Source organism: Gossypium hirsutum, chromosome A09, assembly GCF_007990345.1.
Source record: "Gossypium hirsutum isolate 1008001.06 chromosome A09, Gossypium_hirsutum_v2.1, whole genome shotgun sequence".
In the NCBI taxonomy this organism is placed as follows: Eukaryota; Viridiplantae; Streptophyta; class Magnoliopsida; order Malvales; family Malvaceae; genus Gossypium; species Gossypium hirsutum.
The window spans coordinates 35,910,846-35,930,789 of NC_053432.1; the positions used below are offsets into that span (position 1 = coordinate 35,910,846).

Sequence of the window (19,944 nt, forward strand, 5' to 3'; positions counted from 1 at the left end):
GGCGTTTTTAAAAAGCGGTGCTTTTTTAAAAAACGCCGCTATAGATCGAGTATTAGCGGCGCTTTTTGATAAACACTGCAAAAAACATTTCATCTGTCTATTTATAATTTAACTAGTTTATTTATATTAAAATACAATTTATTTTTAATTGAATATTTAAATTCTTCAGAAAAATAATGACACGTAAAAAATTTTAAAAGTAAAAACATAGAAAAATATTTGTTAAAAATGTTTTAATTGAATACTATTTTAAGGTTTATGGATTATGGGCTTAGGGATTACGGTTTAAGGGTTAGGGTTTAAAGTTTAGGTGTAAGGGTTTAGGGTTTATGTTTTAGGATTTAAGGCTTATGGTTTAGGGATTAGGGATTAAGAGTTTAAGGTTTAGATTAATTAATTAATTAATTATGATTATGGTCACATAAAATTACAATAATTATTAAAAATTAAGGTTATACAATATATTAAATATTTTCTTATATAATCGTAAAAGATATAGTATTGAATTTAAAATATTGAATTAATTATCATTATAGTTTAGGGTTTATGGTTTATGATATATGGTTTAGGGTTTAAGGTTTAGGAGTTAATTAGTATTTGAAGGTTTATGATGAATTATGGGTTTAGGGATTATGGTTTAGGATTGGAGTTTAAGGTGTAGGGTTTCGGGTTAAGGGTTTATGGGATAGGGGTTAGAGGTTTAAGGTTTAGATTAATTGGTTTTTTTAATTTATATATTAAAAGATTTCTTATATAATTGTAAAAGAGATAATATTAATTTGAATATATTAAAATTATGATTATAGTTTAAATTATTTAAGAGATAATAGATAAACTTCATATATATTAAACGGTTTAAGATTTAATCTAAAAATATATTGATATATTAAAAATAATTCAATTCAAATTAATTCCTCTACACTTAAATTATTTAAGTGAAAAAACGCCACAAAAAAAAACATAATTGGTTAACTTAAACGACGTCGTTTTCCTTTCTGAAATGTTTTCTTTTTCTCATCCTCGACACTTAGCCATTCCCCCCCACCCCAAAACAGATTTCCCCAATTCTCTAATTTCTCCTAATCCCTAAATTTCCCCCAAAAGAATCAGCAGACACGGTGAAGACTCATTGTCGAGGTAACATACATTTGAATTGAATCGCTTTTCTGTTTTGTAGGTTAGGGGTTTAGTGATTAAAGTGGCATGGGTTAGGGGTTAAGACATTAAGGGGATAGGGGTTTAGGGTTTAATATATGTTAAAAATTTGAAATACTATTATTTAAAATAATTTTAAAGTTTTTTTTGGGTATATCATTGATTTTTTTAAATTTATATATTAAATAATTTCAAATTTTAAAGATTTCAAATTTTTAATAATTTTCAAGATTTCAAATTTTATCTAATTCTTTTAAATATTAGTTAAATTTTAAAAAATTATTTATTTAAATGAAAAAAATTAAAATACTATTATTTAAAATAATTTTAAAATTTTTTAAGTATATAGCTGATTTTTTAATTTATATTGTTTTAAATTTATATATTAAATAATTTTAATTTTTAAAGGCATTAGCGGTATTTTTATTGTAAACCCCATAAAAAGTATACATTAGCGGAGTTTTTAAAAAAAAAATGCCACAAAAATTCATTTCACTCTAAAAAAAATGACGTCTTTTTATCTGCAAATTTCCCCAAAATTTCCCCCACTAAAACCCCTAATTTTTTCCCCTAAAATTAGTATCCTTCAAAACACTCCCAATCTCACCCCTCTGTTTCCCTTTTCAATAAAGAAACTCTCCAACAGTAGCGTCTCCAAGCTCTTATAGAAGGTGCCCACGATTACTCTGGCTCCGCTGTACTTGGATGGGGCGATGGGTATTACACGGGTGAAGAAGATAAAGGGAAAAGGAAGTTGAAAACTTTGTCTGCAGTTGCGGAGTAATTCCTTGTGGAAAGAAGGAATTTCTTACAGAACTTCATCCAGTATTCTATGCACAGTAAGTTAGGTTTTATGTGTTTGTTGTTTTTATTAATTAGCACTAGCAATTAGTGGATTTTTTTGTTCCTTGGCGTTGTTGTTGTTGCCATAACAGTTTACTACTTCGTTCCCATTCGCATTCCCACTCCCACTCCTACATACTCATTTCGATGAAAGATTGACGAACCAACCCACAAAATTTCGAATTTTACATCACAATAGAACTGTAGCAGAACATCGAACCAGGTTCCTTATATTTCACTACAAGTTCTTGTTAAAGCTGGTTTGAAATGTTTACAGGTTTTGTTCATTTATTCTTGAGCTGTAGCATAATGGACATATAAGAAAGAATATATATTATACTTTTATCTTCTTCAAGGATTCCAAAGTAATCGTGTGAACATATATATATATATATATGATGTGAAAATTATGTCAATCTTCAAAATGATTATATTCATTATATAAGGAAAAAAAAGTAATTAACACCCAGAATTACATTCAAAATGATACTGTCGTATAACTCATAACTCATAATAGAATTCTTATTTTTTGTGTTTATCCTTTACCAGCAATATAATTGAATAAATGTATAAGTTTGAGCTTAAAACTATTGTTAGTTTTGTGTTATAATTTGTTCTAAAGTTAGATTTCAAATCCTTAGATTTATAATTAGTGCTTATTGGATTTACTGATATTTTTAGTCAAATCTAATTGTTCATCGACCCTGATATTGCCTTTTGTGATTGTAATTTTAGATATTGGAACTAAAGAATAATTTCTATATAACGTTAAACAATAGTAGTGCAGCATGTTTCTGTTCTACTTTTTGCAAATTAATACTATTGTTCCTTGTTAAATAACAAAAGCATTCCATCGTATTGTGAAACCTCTAGTTTTTCTTGATATGAGTTAACTATGGAATATTATTTTCATTTTCTCATTTATATATATTTGGTAATGCATTTATTGCAGACAATTGAGATTCTTTTTAGCAAAAGGATATTCTTAGATATGGAGGTTAGTTCCTTTAATTCCCTCTTGCTCCTGAGCCTATGCAGTTATGCTGTTCGGCCTTTTTTGTTCTGTTCGGTTATTAGCAACAATGTTTTATTTCTCTTTTGTTGAAACAAATTCTGATTCTTGCTTTATGGTGGCATTATGAAAAATTTATCTTTCCATATCATAATTCAAAAAGATCAGTTAATGTGCTTTGACATATGTGGCTTTGAGGGTCGTATAAGTGTTTAAAAAGGAGAAAACCATTATATGTGTTAAATGCTGAAAATTTAGGTGTTAAATGCTGCAATTTATGGTGTCTAAAAGTTGTGATTTATGATATTCGAATGATGTATTTTAAGTTGTTCGAATGTGTTAAAGAGTTGATTTAATATAATGCTTAATGGTTGTTTATTGTTGTTCAAAGCATGATGAAATAAACATGTTAGGCGTGGTTTAATACATGCCTTGCTGACCTCTAAGGTTGTCCAAAACAAGACAAAATTTAGTTGTCTTTAAGATGTTCGAATGTGGTTGTTCAAATGGTTCTTCAAATTTTCCAAATGTGTCTTTAAGGTGCTCGAAAATGTCATATTAATGTTGTCCATATATGATTTTGAATGCTGGAAATTTGCAGCATTTAATTTCCTACTTGAAGTTGATTAAACCATGCTATAAATGCAAAAATTTAGACGCTATTCACATGCTAAATTAACCATTAGTAAGCTTAAAATTGATCTATTCGAATGTGTTAAATTCCTTGTTCAATGTGATGTAATTTATGCTAATGTATTGAGTATATTAAGTTGTGCAATTTGATGTTATATGTGGCGTTAATGTTGACTTGTTAATTGCATATTTTATTATTAATTTGATGTTATATGTGTCATTCATTAACTTTTGTTTCTTTTTTCTCAGGTTTGAGTTTTTGTTGGATGCATGGTCCAGGATTAGCTGAATTCATGCATAGTGATGACTTGTTTGAGCTAACTGCTTAAAGTATGCATTCTATCATTATTTTGTTCTATTTGTATTTTGTTAGATTTCTGGTGTAGTATGATAAGTGCGGTATTTTGTTTGATTGTTATTGATAAACTTACTGTTTGGTGGGATATATATTTATATCATAGATATTATTCTTTTTCTCAATATTTTGATAATGAATTTTAATTTTTTTATATTTTTCATGACTTTTATAATATTTTATAATATTTTATTTTTTTAAAATTTTATGACCTTTAGCGGCGTTTCCTATAGCGGCGTTTTTTGCCGCGCTCCTAAAAAAACACCGTTAAAAGTCAGTTTTGCTGTAGTGTGTGCAACTTACATACTAAAGAAGTTCCATCTAGAGCTATTTTCTCAAACCCCAAAGGTTGTACCATGTACACTTCTTCAAACAAATTGCCTTTAAGAAAGGCATTGTTGATGTCAACTTGAAGAATTTGCTATTCATTTTCCAATGCTACTAATAGAAAAACATGAATTGTGGAAGTTTTAACTACTGGGCTAAAGGTTTCTTTGTAGTCGTGGCCTACAACTTGTGAAGCCTTTCCCAACCAACTTAGCCTTGTTGCTTTCAATCGTTCCATCAGCGCATTTCTTGACATTAAAGATCCATTTGCACCTAATTGGAGTTCGATTTGGTGGTAGATGCACAAGCGACCAAGTACCATTATCTACAAGTGCTTGATACTCAACCATGACAACAGCTATCCACTTAAGTGGTTGTAAGCTATTATGAACATCAGGTGGAACGTTCTCATCAATAATTGCAACATGTACCTTAAGTTTGAAGATGCATGTTTTACTATGAGTCACCATGGGATGAGTGTTGGTGGACACTATAGGAGTTGATGGAAGAGAAGAAGTATCTACTTGCGTAAACTCTTCTCTATCATCAGCATGACCATCTTGAGATAGGTCAACTAATTGAAAATTAGTGCAAAAAAGGAGCCATGATCAACAAATGAAGGGGAACACATAAATGAACTAGTAGCATAAGAAAAAGGACAATTTGGAACTATCAATAGCGACATAAGTGTGCGTGATTGGTAACTCAACTATCAGAAGAGTGGATGAAACAAAACCAGACACCCTTGATGACTGAGGAGATAAAGAATCACTTCTTTTAGAAAAAGGAAACACATGTTCCTAAAACTTCACATGTTGTGAAATAAGCACCCATCCATAAGAATCCACGCACTTGTACCCATGATACATAGGACTATATCCTAAAAATATGAAAGGTGTACTTCGATGCTCTAGTTTGTGCTTGTTGAAAGGATGAACATGAGGAAAATAGAGGCTGCCAAATACCCATACAAACTCATAATTTAGAGCATGATTATATAGCTTTTCATGAGGAGAAATGTTGCCAAGAACCTTTGCTGGAAACATGTTAATGAGATACATAGCCGTTACAAAAGCATCAGACCAAAACTCAATGGTAAAGATGCTTGTGTGAGTAAAGTGAGGCCAAGTTCCATTATATGTCTATGTTTCATCTCCACTTTTCCATTTTGAAACGATAAGTGAGTACAAGTTAAACAAATTAAATGCCACAATCAACCTAGTAAGAATGAAGACCTTAAAACTCGCCTCCTGAATCCATTTGAACCCCAACTATAGAAGTATTAAACTGATTATGAACAAACTTTTGAAACAATTACATATCTTACAAGGCTTCAAACTTTACTCAAGTAGATACAACCAACAATTCCTATTGTAGGCATCAAAAAATGAGATATAATAATGAAAACCACTAGAAGATCCATGTGTCGGACCCCAAGGATCAATTTCCACTAATTCAAACGGTTTGTGATACACATTGTTTGCTAAAGAAAAGTGTAGTTTGTGACTTTTACCAACATGACAGGTATTTTTAAATAGCTATAGAATTTTTAGTCAAAAGGACTAAAAGTGCAAAACTTGAGTTCTAGAAGTTATAGGTATTAAATAGCTATAGAATTTTTAGTGGAGGGCCTTATGTGATAATTAGCCTATTAATAAGTTAGTAGAAGATATTTTTTTGGTATTTTTAAAATTAGTTTGAAAAGAAAAAGGCAAATTAGTAATTAAATCAGTAAATGTGTATTAAGACAAAATAGCAAAAGCTATCATCTTTATTTCTTACCTCTTCCACTAAAATGAAAAAAAATGGCAGCCATGGATGAGAAAATATTCGGCCAAGCTTTGGAGCTTGATAGGTAAGTGGTTTTTGCCCCGTCTTTAATAATTTCTATGTTTTCGGAGTCGTGGTAACTCGATTTAGCTATCTCGTACCTTCGTTTTCAAAACCGTTAAAATTTGTGAATTTTTCCATTGTTGATAAAGTGTGTATTTTGATAATTGATGATAGAAAATACATCCTTGTTGTTAGATAAACAACATTTGTGAAGTGATTTTTGATAGAAATGTCGATTAGGGACTAAATTGAGAAATGTGATAAATTGTATGGTAAAAGTGTGAATATGTGAAAAATGTCGGTAAGTATGATAAATATTCGACTAGGCTTTAGTAATAAGAAAATTTGATTAAAATCAATTTACGAGCCTAGGGGTAAAATTGTAATTTTTGTGAAAGTCTAGGGCAAAATGGTCATTTTGCCAAAGTATAAATTATGGAATGTATTGGTTAATGTGATGATTTAAAGTAGTGAATTTTATCCTTTTAGATCAAGAAACCAAGATTCGTGCTTAAATCATAAAGTACGAGGTTATGGACTAAAATGACGTAATTAGCCGAAATTGCATTCGAGGTAAGTCCGTGTGACTAAATAAGCATATTATCCATGTCATTGTTAATATACTTGAAATCTATCTTGCTATAATTTTATTGAATTATATGTTAATGGAGTTAGGTATGAGAAAGTGATGCCAAGAGTTAATAACACTCGTGTGATGATAGAATACAATAGAAATTTGATGGAATATGATATTACATTGAAACGAGTAAGTTGTACGTAAATAATGCAAATATAATGTTACCATGTATTGTACAATTAGTATGGTCTGAATTGTTGACTTGCGTTGTGAATGTAAATTATGAGAATTTACGTAGCAATAACTCTCGGTTGAACCTTAGGAATAGATTGGGATATTCATACTATGACATTGGGTGATATGTGTGCTAGTGTAAGACATGTTTGAGACATGTATCGGCCACATTATGAGAGCCAGTATAAGACATGTCTGGGACATGCATCGGCCTCGATATATACAAGCTAGTGTAAGACCTGTCTGGCACATGGCGTCAGCTTGTTGTGTGGCAATGTAAGACCTGTCTGGGACATGGCATCGATACTGATAGATGAGAGCCATTGTAAGACCTGTCTGGGACACGGCATTAGCCTCGATATATAAAAGTCAGTGTAAGACCTGTTTGGGACATGGCATCGGATTTGATGTGCTACCAGTGTAAGGCCATGTCTGGGACATGGCGTCGGAATCTTATTCCATGTTTGAGGCTATTGAATATCCTGTAGTATTCCAAATGATTCAACGAGAGATGTATGGTTTATATTGAATGATAGAGCTTATGGCTATGTTGTGAGTGGTACAAGCACTTATATGAAATTGACGAGATGTGAATTCAATTCATGTTGTATGATTAATAAGGAATGAATATGAGTAAGTATATGAGCATGTTGAGTAACACAAGAATGTATGCCAAACTCATTAGCAATGATTTCGGTTTATTATGCACATTTGGTGAGGATGTAAATAGGTAAGTCATGCCTATGAGAATGATTTTGTGATGACCTTATGATTATAGGTCTATTCTTATGATGTATAAATATGTTTTTCTACCAATGTGGTGAAAATGAATTAATAAGGTGTGAAAAACTTAGTATCATTAATTTACACTAAAACAGTTTTAGATAGCAGCAGTAATGCGACTTTGAAAATCCACAAAAAATTGTGTAAATTGAGTTAGAGGCTGAAAAAAATATGAAATTAAATCTTAGTGAGTCTAGTTTAATATAGAAGAAACATTGTTAGAAAATGAGTTTCATACTATGAAATATTTAAATTGATGTGAGACAGAGTCAGAATGATTTTGAAATCCCCTATTCTGATTTGAGAAATTCATTGAAAATTGTACAAAAATAGTTATAGGTTATAATTTATATGCTTAGAATTATTAATGAGCCAATTTTCAAGAGAAATAGATGAGAACATCATCCAAGTATTGTATTATGAGATAATTTTTAATGAAGAGAGGTCAGAACTGTTAGATAGCTTGTAACACCCCCACCTGTATCTGATGCCAAGATAGGGCTCAAGGCATTACCGGGATTTCACGTTCATAAACATATTAAATCAAGTCACTAAGTTGTGCTCTAATTTAAAACTTTTCAAACATGTATATCCTTTCCCTTAAACTGGTTTTCGATACCAAAAACATGTCTAGGGACGGCGTGGGACAAAACCGAGAATGTTTGATAAACTTTGGGCACCTTAGAAAATTTTTCTTATCTTAAAGTGTTATACGCCCGTGTAGATGGGCCGTGTGGACTCACACGCTTGTGTGACTTGGGACATGCCCATGCCCTTCGGTCGTGTGCAGCACTGACTTATCAACACGGCCGTGGCATACGCCCGCGCTGCCTGCCCGTGGTCAAAACTATCTTTTAGACACGGTAAGGACACACGCCCGTGTGGCCTACTCGTGTTCATTTTTTATTTGAAATTTTAAGTGCAGGGGACACACGGCCATTACCCACACCCATGGGATGGAACCGTGTGTTACACACGGCCTAGACACACGCCCGTGTGCCCGACCATGTGGACCCTAATAGGCTATTTTCCAAGCCTTAAGTCACCCCTTTCTACTCCTCATACCTAGTAGTTACCAAGTTCGAAGGAAAACATGATTATACACTTGTAAATAATCTTGATAAAACTAATTGTATGGAAACCTCATATCATTGGTTTCATACATGAAAGGTTATTTCCCATTTGGTGTTTATAGGTTTCTATGACACTTTAATTTGTCTGAAATTGGCTCATTCGTGTAACTCATTGCCAATTGGTAACAACCCATCACTTGTAAATAAAACCATACAAAAATTCGTAGGTCATAGCCGACTTCAATTAAGCCAAATTTTCGTGGCCATATACAAAAAGATAAACATGTTTTTACATGCCTTCATTTGGCAAATCAAATGACATATATAACAATATACTCAAAAATCCTATACATGCCATTGAACAAAATAAAAATGTCTTTATACCAAAGCTTGACTAGTTGATAGTCTGCCGACTCTCCAATCGTCTTCCAGTCCTTATGAGTCCTCGAGCTCTATGAAATAGGGAAAAAGAGGGGTAAGCATTTACATGCTTAGTAAGCTCGAATAACCGGAAAGTAAACTTACCGAGTAATTATCATACATCCATATTTAAATCATGAAATCATCAATCATGAAATGATTCCCTATCACATGCACTCAATCAATGAGTTAGTCACATAACAAAGCATCATGTAATTTATGTAGGTGAGCTCATTATTCATCATCTTATTGATATACATCATATTAATCCCGTTGAGTTTCTAGGAAATCTCGATGGAATACCCATTATCTGTCAATTCTTATGAATGATCATTTCACATATATGCACTCCCGCGAACCTCACATCCTATGGCGGGATTACCATTCCAGGCTAAATCCCCCATATCATGAACTCATAATAAGGTGATGTCGAGATTACCAGTCCAAGCTAAATCCCTTATAACGACAAGCACCCTTAATGAGCTCGGATCTGAATTACCAGTCCAGGCTAAATTTAGACCCTATATCGAATTACCCGTCTAGGCTAAATCCATAACACACACATATTCTTCGGGAGGCTCGATCATTCAAGGAACACTCGTCCGGGCTAGATCCTTTTCATGAGTGAGATCACGGATTACCCGTCCGAGCTAAATCCTTACTGCAACACATGCAGGATCTCAAATCACTTGTAATTACGGATTACCATCGAATTCCCTCTGTCAACCTCAACCGAGACATTTTTCACATGTTACTATCAAATATGCATTTCTATGATATTTCATGCCAATAATAAATGCAATAATTATGCATTCATAAATCATACAATTATGCATATTAGTGGTTTACTTTAAGTTATCCGAACTTACCAGGTAATTGTTTTGGAGTTGTGTTTCAATTATTCTAAAACCTTGCGTTTACCTCGATTGACCTCCGAAATTTATTCCTTGGGGTCTATAACAACAAAATTATACCATTAATACCCCACATTATACATCACAAGTCTAATTCTCACCCCCGGTCCAAATGACCATTTTGCCCCTAACCTTTGATATTTTTACGATTTAGTCCCTAGGCTCGTATAATGAAACACATGCAATTTCTAGCTTACTCAAGCCTATTCGAACACTTTTACCTCTTATGGTAGCCCACATTTTCCATTATTTTCACATTTCTACCACACATTTTACAACTTTTGCAAAAAGGTCCCTTTAGGGGTTTTTCATGAAAATCACCTAGGAAAAGTTGTTTAACATTCTTTAAAATTTCATATTCCTAATAAAACATCAAAATACAAGTAACTCATGCATGGCTAATTTTTTAAACATGAACTCTAGCATGAAATATGGGTAGAAATGGAGAGAGTAGGCTACCGGGACTTCAAAATTACGAAGAACAATAAAAACGAGGCTTGGGAGCACTTACTAATGGGCTTGAAAAGCTTGAAAACCCTAGCTATGGAAACCCTAGAAATTTCGGCAGCATGGAGAAGAACAATGGCTGATTTTTGGTTCATTTTTCCCATTTTATTTCACTTAAATGCCAAATGACTAAAATACCCTTAGGCCCTTTCTTTGAAATTTCATCCATGCAAGCCCATTTTGTCCAAAAAATTAGAATTTGGGAAAATTTCTCTCCAAGACCTTTTAATTCATAAACCAAAGAAATCTCAGACAAACTGCTTCTAGAATCCAAGTTTTGCAATTTATTCAATTTAGTCCCAAATTTTCCAATTGGGCACTTACTTAAAGAATTCCTTCATGAAACTTTAACATATGCATATTTTCATATTCTAAGCCTTGTAATAATCGTAAAATAAATATTTTGATGTCCAATTTGGGGTCCCAAAACTACTATTCTGACTAGGCCCTATTTTGGGATGTTACATAGCTAAAAAGGGGTAACTTTAAGGAATAGACTATACATATTGGCTAGACCAAAAATTCTGAAAATTTTATGGTAAGAAGATATGTGAGTCTAGTTTCAGGAAAAATTAGAGGATCTTAATTTTGAGTTTCGTAGCTCCAGATATAAATAAATTGATAACTATGACTCGAGAAAATAGCATGACCAAAATATAAGTAAAAGTGTAATTATGGTTTTATTACCTTGAGAAGCATGTTGACGTATTGCTTAGTATTTTCATACGGTCTTACTAAGCTATAAAGCTTAATCCCTTCCTTTCCTTTTCTTTAGTGTTGTCAGGTTGGCTCGGGATTGGAGATCGTCGGAGGCAGCATGACACTATCAAGCCATCACCCTTGGAATATTGATAAATGTTAAGCATGTTCAAGTGAGTGGCATGTATAGGGACTAAGTTTTATGATAAATATATTTATGATTTAGCCAAATGTATTGGCTCATATTCAGTTATTTTTATATGGCCAAAAGGTGTGTCTTATTTTGATTATGGTGTGTAAACCTATCTACCTATGCTACATCTTCATGCCTATGATGTGGTTGTGGTTGTTTGCCATGCTTGGTTGGTATTATGTCATGTGTGTTGGATGCATGCTTTATGACCATTTGAGATGGTCATGGCCATGAATTAAAATGATGCCATGAAATGTGTCCTTGGTGTGTATAAAGATGTGAAGGATTAAAGGTAACATAAAGGCTTGGAAAATAGCCGAAGTGTTGGCCACACGGGCTGAGACATGGCTGTGTGTCTCAACCGTGTGGGGAACAAGGCCTTAGCACACGAGTGTGTGGCTTGGCCGTTTGGTTCAATTTATTTGCTGACGTCATAAACAGAGAGTTACACGGCCTGAGGACACAGACGTGTCCAAGGCACACGGGTGTGCCCCTGTGTCCACACGGGCGTGTGACCCTGTTTCATGAAATTTCTAAGTTTTTCCCAAAAATTTTCAAAGTTCTCGGTTTAGTCTTGGACCTTTTCCAATGTATGTTTTGGGCTTCGTAGACCCGTATAAGGGACGATATGCTTGTGAATGAATAGTTTTAAAATGAATGAAATTTTATGACCTGGTGTTCACGTTTGTTGGTGTTGAAGTCCAGTAATGCCTCGTACCCTGTTCCAGGCTCGGAATACTTGTAAGGGGTGTTACACCTTTTGTCACCCTCAATAACACATGCACACTTACACATCTCAATGACATCTTACATGGCATAAATGAACACTTACACATTCATAAACATGGCTCATGCGTGTCAACTTCTTATCAATTTATACTTGCTCAAGACTCCATATTTTATTTAGACCAAGCTTACCAAATCACATGCAATATGTAACATCAATTTGCTTCCATTTTATACGTTCATGCCTTAGTTGTTATTATGCCATTTACTCACAATTCCATCATCAAATATCCATGATCATATCCACAATTCATTTATGCCAAATGAATTTAACCATATCATGAGTGACCTTAGCACGTGCATGCATATATGAATAGGATTACATCCCCATAATTAATATGAGCCATATCTCATGGCTATATAAAAAATGAATCATCAAATCATTAAAAGCCAACACATTTGGCTAAACCAATATGACATATATGAAAAAGACCAAGTCCCTATACATGACATACTCAAAATACTTGAATTCACTATACCTAAAAGATTAGCTTGATAGTGTTTATCGAGCTCTGATGTCCTTCGATTCCCGAGCTAGCTTGGCGATACCATAAGAAAATAGGAAAAGAAAGTGGGGTAAGCATAAAGCTTAGTAAGTTTGCATGTAAATAATTAACAACATTAACCATGCATTAATATACACATAACATAATATTTATCACAATGCCTCGAGTGTCATAGGTACATTTTTAAGTCATGTCATTTACATAATGTACAATAAAACTCATGATCATAATTCATTCTTTCACTTCTTATCGAGGTCTCATCGCCTGTACCCTTTCAACATGATCATACCTTGTCATCTCTTTGACATAATCTTTGGATTACCCGTTGAACCACTTGGAATACTAAAGGATACTCTGGAATTCTCATACTCATAGTAAGATGCCAATGCCATATCCCAGATATGGTCTTACATGGGATCACAGATCGAAGCCGATAGCCCAACTATGGTCTTATAGGATGGCTCATATTGATGCCATGTTCCTGACATGGTCTTACACGAAGTCATATATCGATACCAATGCCATATCCCAAATATGTCTTACATGGGATCACATATTGATGCCAATGCCATGTCCTAGACATGATCTTACATGGGATCACACATAACCCAATGTCATAACATTTGTATCCTAACAATTTTTAAGGTTCAATCGGGATTTTGAGGTATCAATTCTTTGTCGAATCGTCATTGAGTCATCATTAATCAAATCCATAGAGATAGATATACCTTTCATGCAATATCAAAACATCAAATACATAATAACATGAGGTTGAATCATTTACACACGAACTTACCTCGGTTCCAAAATATGGGTACTATTCGATTTAGTCCACAACCTTATTCTTTCCTCGGTTTACGTCCAGACTCCGTTTTTCTTGATCTATAATAGAAAATTTCACTTATTTAATTATCACATTGTTCGAAACAGTCTATAAATCATACTTTGACTAAATTATAGTTTTACCCCTAAACTTTCACATAATTACAAATTAGCCCCTAGGCTTGTAAAATGAAATGTGTTCATTTTCTTTGTTACCCAAGCCTAGCCGAACTTATAACATGCTCATAGCAGCCCACATTTCTCACTAAATCATACGTCTTACTACTCATTTTATAAACTTTACAAATAAGTCCTTTTCAGCCATTTCCACTAGAAATCACTTAGTGAAAGATGTTTATCACACATCAAACATTCATATTCTTCCATTAAACATCAAAACACATGCATGTCATACATGGGTCAAATTTCAAACATGAACCCTACTTGAAAATATGGCTAGAAATAGGTAAATCAGGTTACGAGGGTTTCAAAAATGTAAAGAGCATTAAAAACAGGGATAGGATGCACTTACTATTGAGCTTGAAAGTTGAAGAAACCCTAGCTATGGAACCCTTAGAAATTTCGGCACACATGAAGAAGATGGACACAAATTTTTGACTTATTTTCCATTTTTATTCTTTTATTAACCAAATGACAAAAATGGCCCTTAAGGCCTTTCTTTCAAATTTTTCCTATTCATGCCCATTTTTGTCCAAAAATTTGGAAATTGGTCAAATTGCTATTTAAGGACCTCTAATTAATAATCCGTGGCAATTTCATGCTTAAAGCTTCTAGAACTCACATTTTGCAACTTTTGCAATTTAGTCCTAAAAGTTAAATTGGACACTTATTCACAAAATTTCTTCATGAAATTTTCACACAAGCATGCTATCATATCATAGACCTCATAATAGTCATAAAGTAATTATTTCTACTTCAGATTTGTGGTCTCAAAACCACTGTTCTAACTAGGCCCAAAATTGGGATGATACAAAGACATTAATGCCATAACCAATATTTTAAGTCACGAGATTGATCTTCAAGATCACTAATGTAAGTATTGTAGACTTGTTCAATGGATGCCAAAAGGAGAGAAGTCTTGCAATCAGAAGCAACTTCATGAGAGCATTAGTTAAAAAGGAATGTATACAATCCATCTTTTTTAAGACCCCGAAGAAAAACCTCACTGGTAACCTCATCCTTAACAAAGCAAAGAGTAGGATAAAACTCAAAAAACACCAAATTATCTTTAGCAAATTTACTAAAAGATAATAAATTCTTGGTGACATAAGGGACATGTAGTAGTTGATCTAAAATAAGTTATCGAGAAGTAGACTTGAAGAAGGACTGACCAATATATGAAATATTGAAAGAAGCACAATCACCTATGGTTGCCATACCTGACTCGGAATAAGGTTGGCTGACATGAAGATGAGAAAAATCATTGCTCACATGATATGTAACCAAAGTCAAGAAACCAAGAGGAAATAGATGGTACAGCGGTAGTAATTGAATTTGCTTGACCAATCTCATTAGAAGATCTAGTGGTTTGAATTACATCAGTGGACAAAGAAGGCCCTAGTACTTGGCTACTAGTAGAAGAGACCGAGAACACAAGAATAATAAGTTTCAAGGGTAGCAAGTACATATGAACAGTAACTTTTAGTAGAAAAATCTTATTGTTCTGTAGGCTCCGAAAAAGCACATAAGTTAACTCCAACAACCAAAATAGGCTGAGGACCATAGGCTTGAGCAATCACCGTAGCAAAGTTTTGGTTGAAGTGATGGAAACACCAATGCATAAGATGTCCAGGTTTGCCACACAGTTGGCATTGCAATCAATTGCTATATTGACCCCGTCCTCTACTTGCATAATTGCTTGAAGCATGAGACAATTGTTGTTGTGCATAGCTAGAACCAGACTAATATGATTTCTCGAACTTGGATAGTTTAAGAAATAGCTCGATTGGGTTGGATCGTCTTGAAATAGTTCAACAGATAGAAACCTCGACTAGTAGTGGTAGCAGCTAAAGAACCTTAGCTATATTAAAGCTAAGACCCGTATAACTAAATTTGCCACACCCTGTGATGGTGAACGGAGTGATAAGACAATTTTAACGCCATAAAGTTAGAAAGTTTGATAAGTTCAGTATAGTTTATTTAAGAACCAATGAGAAAATTCTTACAAAGTAATTGTTTATTTCAAAAATATTGTCTAACCTTACAAATGTTCAATCACTAGCTTTATATAGAGCATTGATGACCTTTCAAATTCGGCATTCACACTAGCTATTAACACAAACATTAAATTCGGTTCATAACTTATGGTGGATAGCGAAAGAGTCATGTCTTTTCACTTGATTCAAGTATAGCTAAAAAGCCATGTCTCTTCAATTGATGAAGGTTTAATATTCTTTAATTGTGTTTTTTATTATCCCTTCATTTTACCCATGGCTGAATGTTATAATGCTTGGCATTCATCTTTTTTAATTGCACCTTAATTGAGCTTTGAGTGCATAAAACCGATCAGACTTGAAAAGCCATTCCTTAGTCCAATGAATAGTCACCTACAACACAAATAAATGGACATTAAACATTTGCAACTTTTCACATTCTAATTCTACTAAAACATTTAACTAAAAATAAACATATTTATGATAGAAATCAACATACTATAAACAAACACATGCACATTTTTTTATGAACATGTAACTCAAACCCATGCTTGAACATAATCATATAAGACACATAAATTTAATGCATGGCTTAATTAAATGCAAACAAAAATAAAAAATTAATGAAAAACTTAACTCATATGAAACATGTAATAAAACAAGACATATTTATTAGCTAGTTTTCAAGACGCATTTAACACTCGATTAAAACTAACTAACTTAACTATAAGCTAACAACATTAAAAACACATAAGACACATATTAATGACTCATACTAAATAAGAATTAATAAAATTTGTAGAATTATAAATAATACGAGATGGATGGTTTGGCCTTAAAAATCCCACATGCAAACATTGTATGGGGTTTTGAATGATTTCATCTTGCATTTGGGCCTTTTGAGCTCAGGCCAATCTCAAGTCCTTCTTGTCAAGTCACAAGATGTGATAGGAATCACATCATTACCTCCATCTTGAGAATGATTTGTCCTCAAATCAGGCCACTTGCTCGTGAAAAATCTTTCGTAGTCACAATTACTTTTGGACTTCAATGCGACAACATCTCTTTCAAAAACATGATAATCAAACTTAGATTGAGAAGAGAAATGGTTAATTGAACACCCCTCCTTATATAAGAGTACAATTATAAGGTGAAATTTCGTTAAAACCTTCTCAAATCCTCCCTCTTTAAAAGGGTACTATGTCAAGTTGTCACCTACACATAAAAGAGACAAATAGGTGACATCATGAAATATAATCACAAGATATTTATCCAGATTCCTTTTCAAAAATGGAACAAACACATCAACTTCAGGATCAAAGATGATGTGTTACCTTACCATTTCAATATGAATTGAAAGTTTTGTTGTTGTCGACAACATAGAAGAAAATGAAGAATTGGAAAGTCAATCACATAATCATTCAAAACAAAAATAAGGTGCTCGAATCCTTTCAACAATTATATAGAACAACAACTTCCAAGATCAAAGATTTGGTTTTGACTTTGCAAGTCATCATAGTTCAGATGCTTTGTTTTTGAAAATAATGACAAAACATTGAGTAAACGAAAGTGATTATCACAATTATACAAAAAAAATAAAATTATGATGCTTGACTTTTCTCAACAATGACTTAAAAAACATTCTCCGAGGTTTAACACATGGTTTTGATCACTTATTTCCAAATGCAACAAAAGTTTTTATTTCAAAAATGAATCACACATGCTAAACAAAGAAGATTTAGATATATGCACATCCAAACAATCAAAACTATTAAACTTCTTTTGAATAGGCATGTATATCCACAAAATTTCACCATAAGGATTAAAAGATTTCACATAATAATTAGAATCAAATATATTAATCGATTTATGTGAAAATTCTTTAACACTTACAACAATTTAGATTTTGCAAACATCTAGTTGGACCAAAGACATCAACAGTTTTATCAACTTTCGACTCAATGTTGCTTGGACCAATTCGATACATGTCACAAGAAAAATGTTTTAAATTATTATCCGTGAAAAAATCATCAACAATATGCAAAGAGTAACAATATGGAATATTGTAAAGAGAACTTTTGAGAACTAAATCATCGATAGATTTTTCACTAACATTTAAAATAGATGCCTTGATTTAATTGCAAAAGATTCTTTACCTTGCTTACCTTTAGGAACTTGATGGACATTTTCATTTTCTAACTTACCTCTCTCAATCAGATAGAATCGTCTCTTAGAAGTGGAGTAGTGTAATGAAAAATTTGGCTAAGGAATTTTGAAAACCTGTGGCAAAGAAACATTACAGGACAAACTTTAGTAATGGTTAGTTAAAACTAAATCACTCCTCACATTTCCTTAAATAATTTCTTGGTTACTTTCTTTTTTTTCTTCTCTCTCGCACTCTTTTTCTCTTTCAATTTCTTTTTCAATCTCAATCTTTTTTTTTAATTTCTTGCTCTCGTTCACACTCTCTTTTTATTTTTGAAAACTCACTCTCATTCTTCATTTCAATTTCTTTTTCATTTCATTTTTCTTTTCTTTCTCATACACTCTTTTTAAATATCTCTTTCATCTTCTTTTTATTTTCTCACGCGCTCTTTCTTTCTTTCATTTTCAATTTCCTTAATAGCTTTTAACTTCATTTGATCTTCAACAATTTGTTTGGGAGTTAAAGATACTAGCGTAATGGATTTTCCTTGGGACACTAAGGAAAAATGATTAAAATGTCCATCGTACTTGGCTCGACAATCAAATTGCCAAGCTTGACCAAAATTAATGTGGCTTTTTCTATGGGAGCTACATCACACCAACCTTTATTGTGGTACTTTCCAACAGAGAATGGAACCACCACTTGCTTTGTTATATTTACTTTTTCACACTTGTTGACCCATTAAATATTTGGGGTTGTGGATGTTTTGACTTGAGTAGGTTTATCTTCTCAACCATGTAAGTGCTCACGATGTTAGCACATATCCCGCCATCGATCTTAAGACTACATACATTGTCGTAGACATGACAGCATGTTTAGAACGACTTTTCTCGTTGTAAGCGTCCATCATTGGTATGAATGTTTGTAGCCTTTCTCCTAACTAGATTTTCTTTAGACATGATATCAACAAAGGATTAGAGAGGAAAAATAATAAATAATGTAACAATCCTTTTTCCATTGGTGTCGGAAATAGTGGTTTCAGGACCACAAATCTGACGAGTGAGTTCGTAAATATTATTATTTAATATTTATGAGTCAAATATTATATTATATAGAATTTTGACCTGATAATTTTTTCTATTTGAATTATTAGTTAAAGTTAAGTGGTTTGTCCCTAAAGTCAAGTGATTTTAGAAAATAAGGTATCGGGACCTCGTTTCTACAAACCGAGCTTGTAAATATTTTTATTAAATATTTACAGAGTTATTAAATAGGTGAATTAAAATTTGGTTAGGTAATTTTGACGTTTAGATAGTTAATTAAGTAAAAAGGACTAAATTGTAAAAAATAAAAAAGTCAATCACTATTAGTTATTGTGGGTCAAATAGATGAGAAAAATTATTGCAAGGTTTTAAATGAAAATTTGGCCATTCTTGGTTTTAATGGATAGTAATAATTCGATTTTAATTGGTATTTTATATGCTATACATTCTAATTAATTATTATAGTTAACTTAATATAATTAAACATAAAGAAAAAAAAAGTCTATCATCTTTTTCTTTTTTCATTCAAGTGAAACCTCCATTTTTGTTAAGGGGAGAGTACGTCCAAGCTATTTTATTATGCATGTAAGTCCATTTCTCATTTATTTTTTTTTCATGAATTTTATGTTTTTGTGATCATTGTATGTTATCTAGTTAGATTGAATACTAATTTATGAAGTTATCAAAGTTGAGAAAATTACTAATGATGCCCTTGTATTCATGATTTCCAATACTCTATCGCGACTTGATAATGGTTGATATTGTATAAATGAAGTGATTAAACAACTCGTATTTATGAAACTCACCTGTTGAATGATTGTGATTGACAGGGTTAATGTTAGCCATTAATTTTGTTAATTATAAAGTTGTGATTATGCGGTAAGTTATAACGTTTTAACCTGTGAACTT

General features: G+C 32.6%; 1 long non-coding RNA gene across 1 annotated transcript; it reads left to right on the forward strand.

Annotated features, from left to right (window-relative positions):
• The first annotated feature begins 1,637 nt into the window (after positions 1 to 1,637).
• Positions 1,638 to 4,123, forward strand: LOC107935718 (uncharacterized). Its single transcript, XR_001694248.2, has 3 exons — positions 1,638 to 1,994; positions 2,951 to 2,995; positions 3,893 to 4,123. It is a non-coding gene; the product is annotated as an uncharacterized lncRNA (long non-coding RNA).
• Positions 4,124 to 19,944: the final 15,821 nt, after the last annotated feature.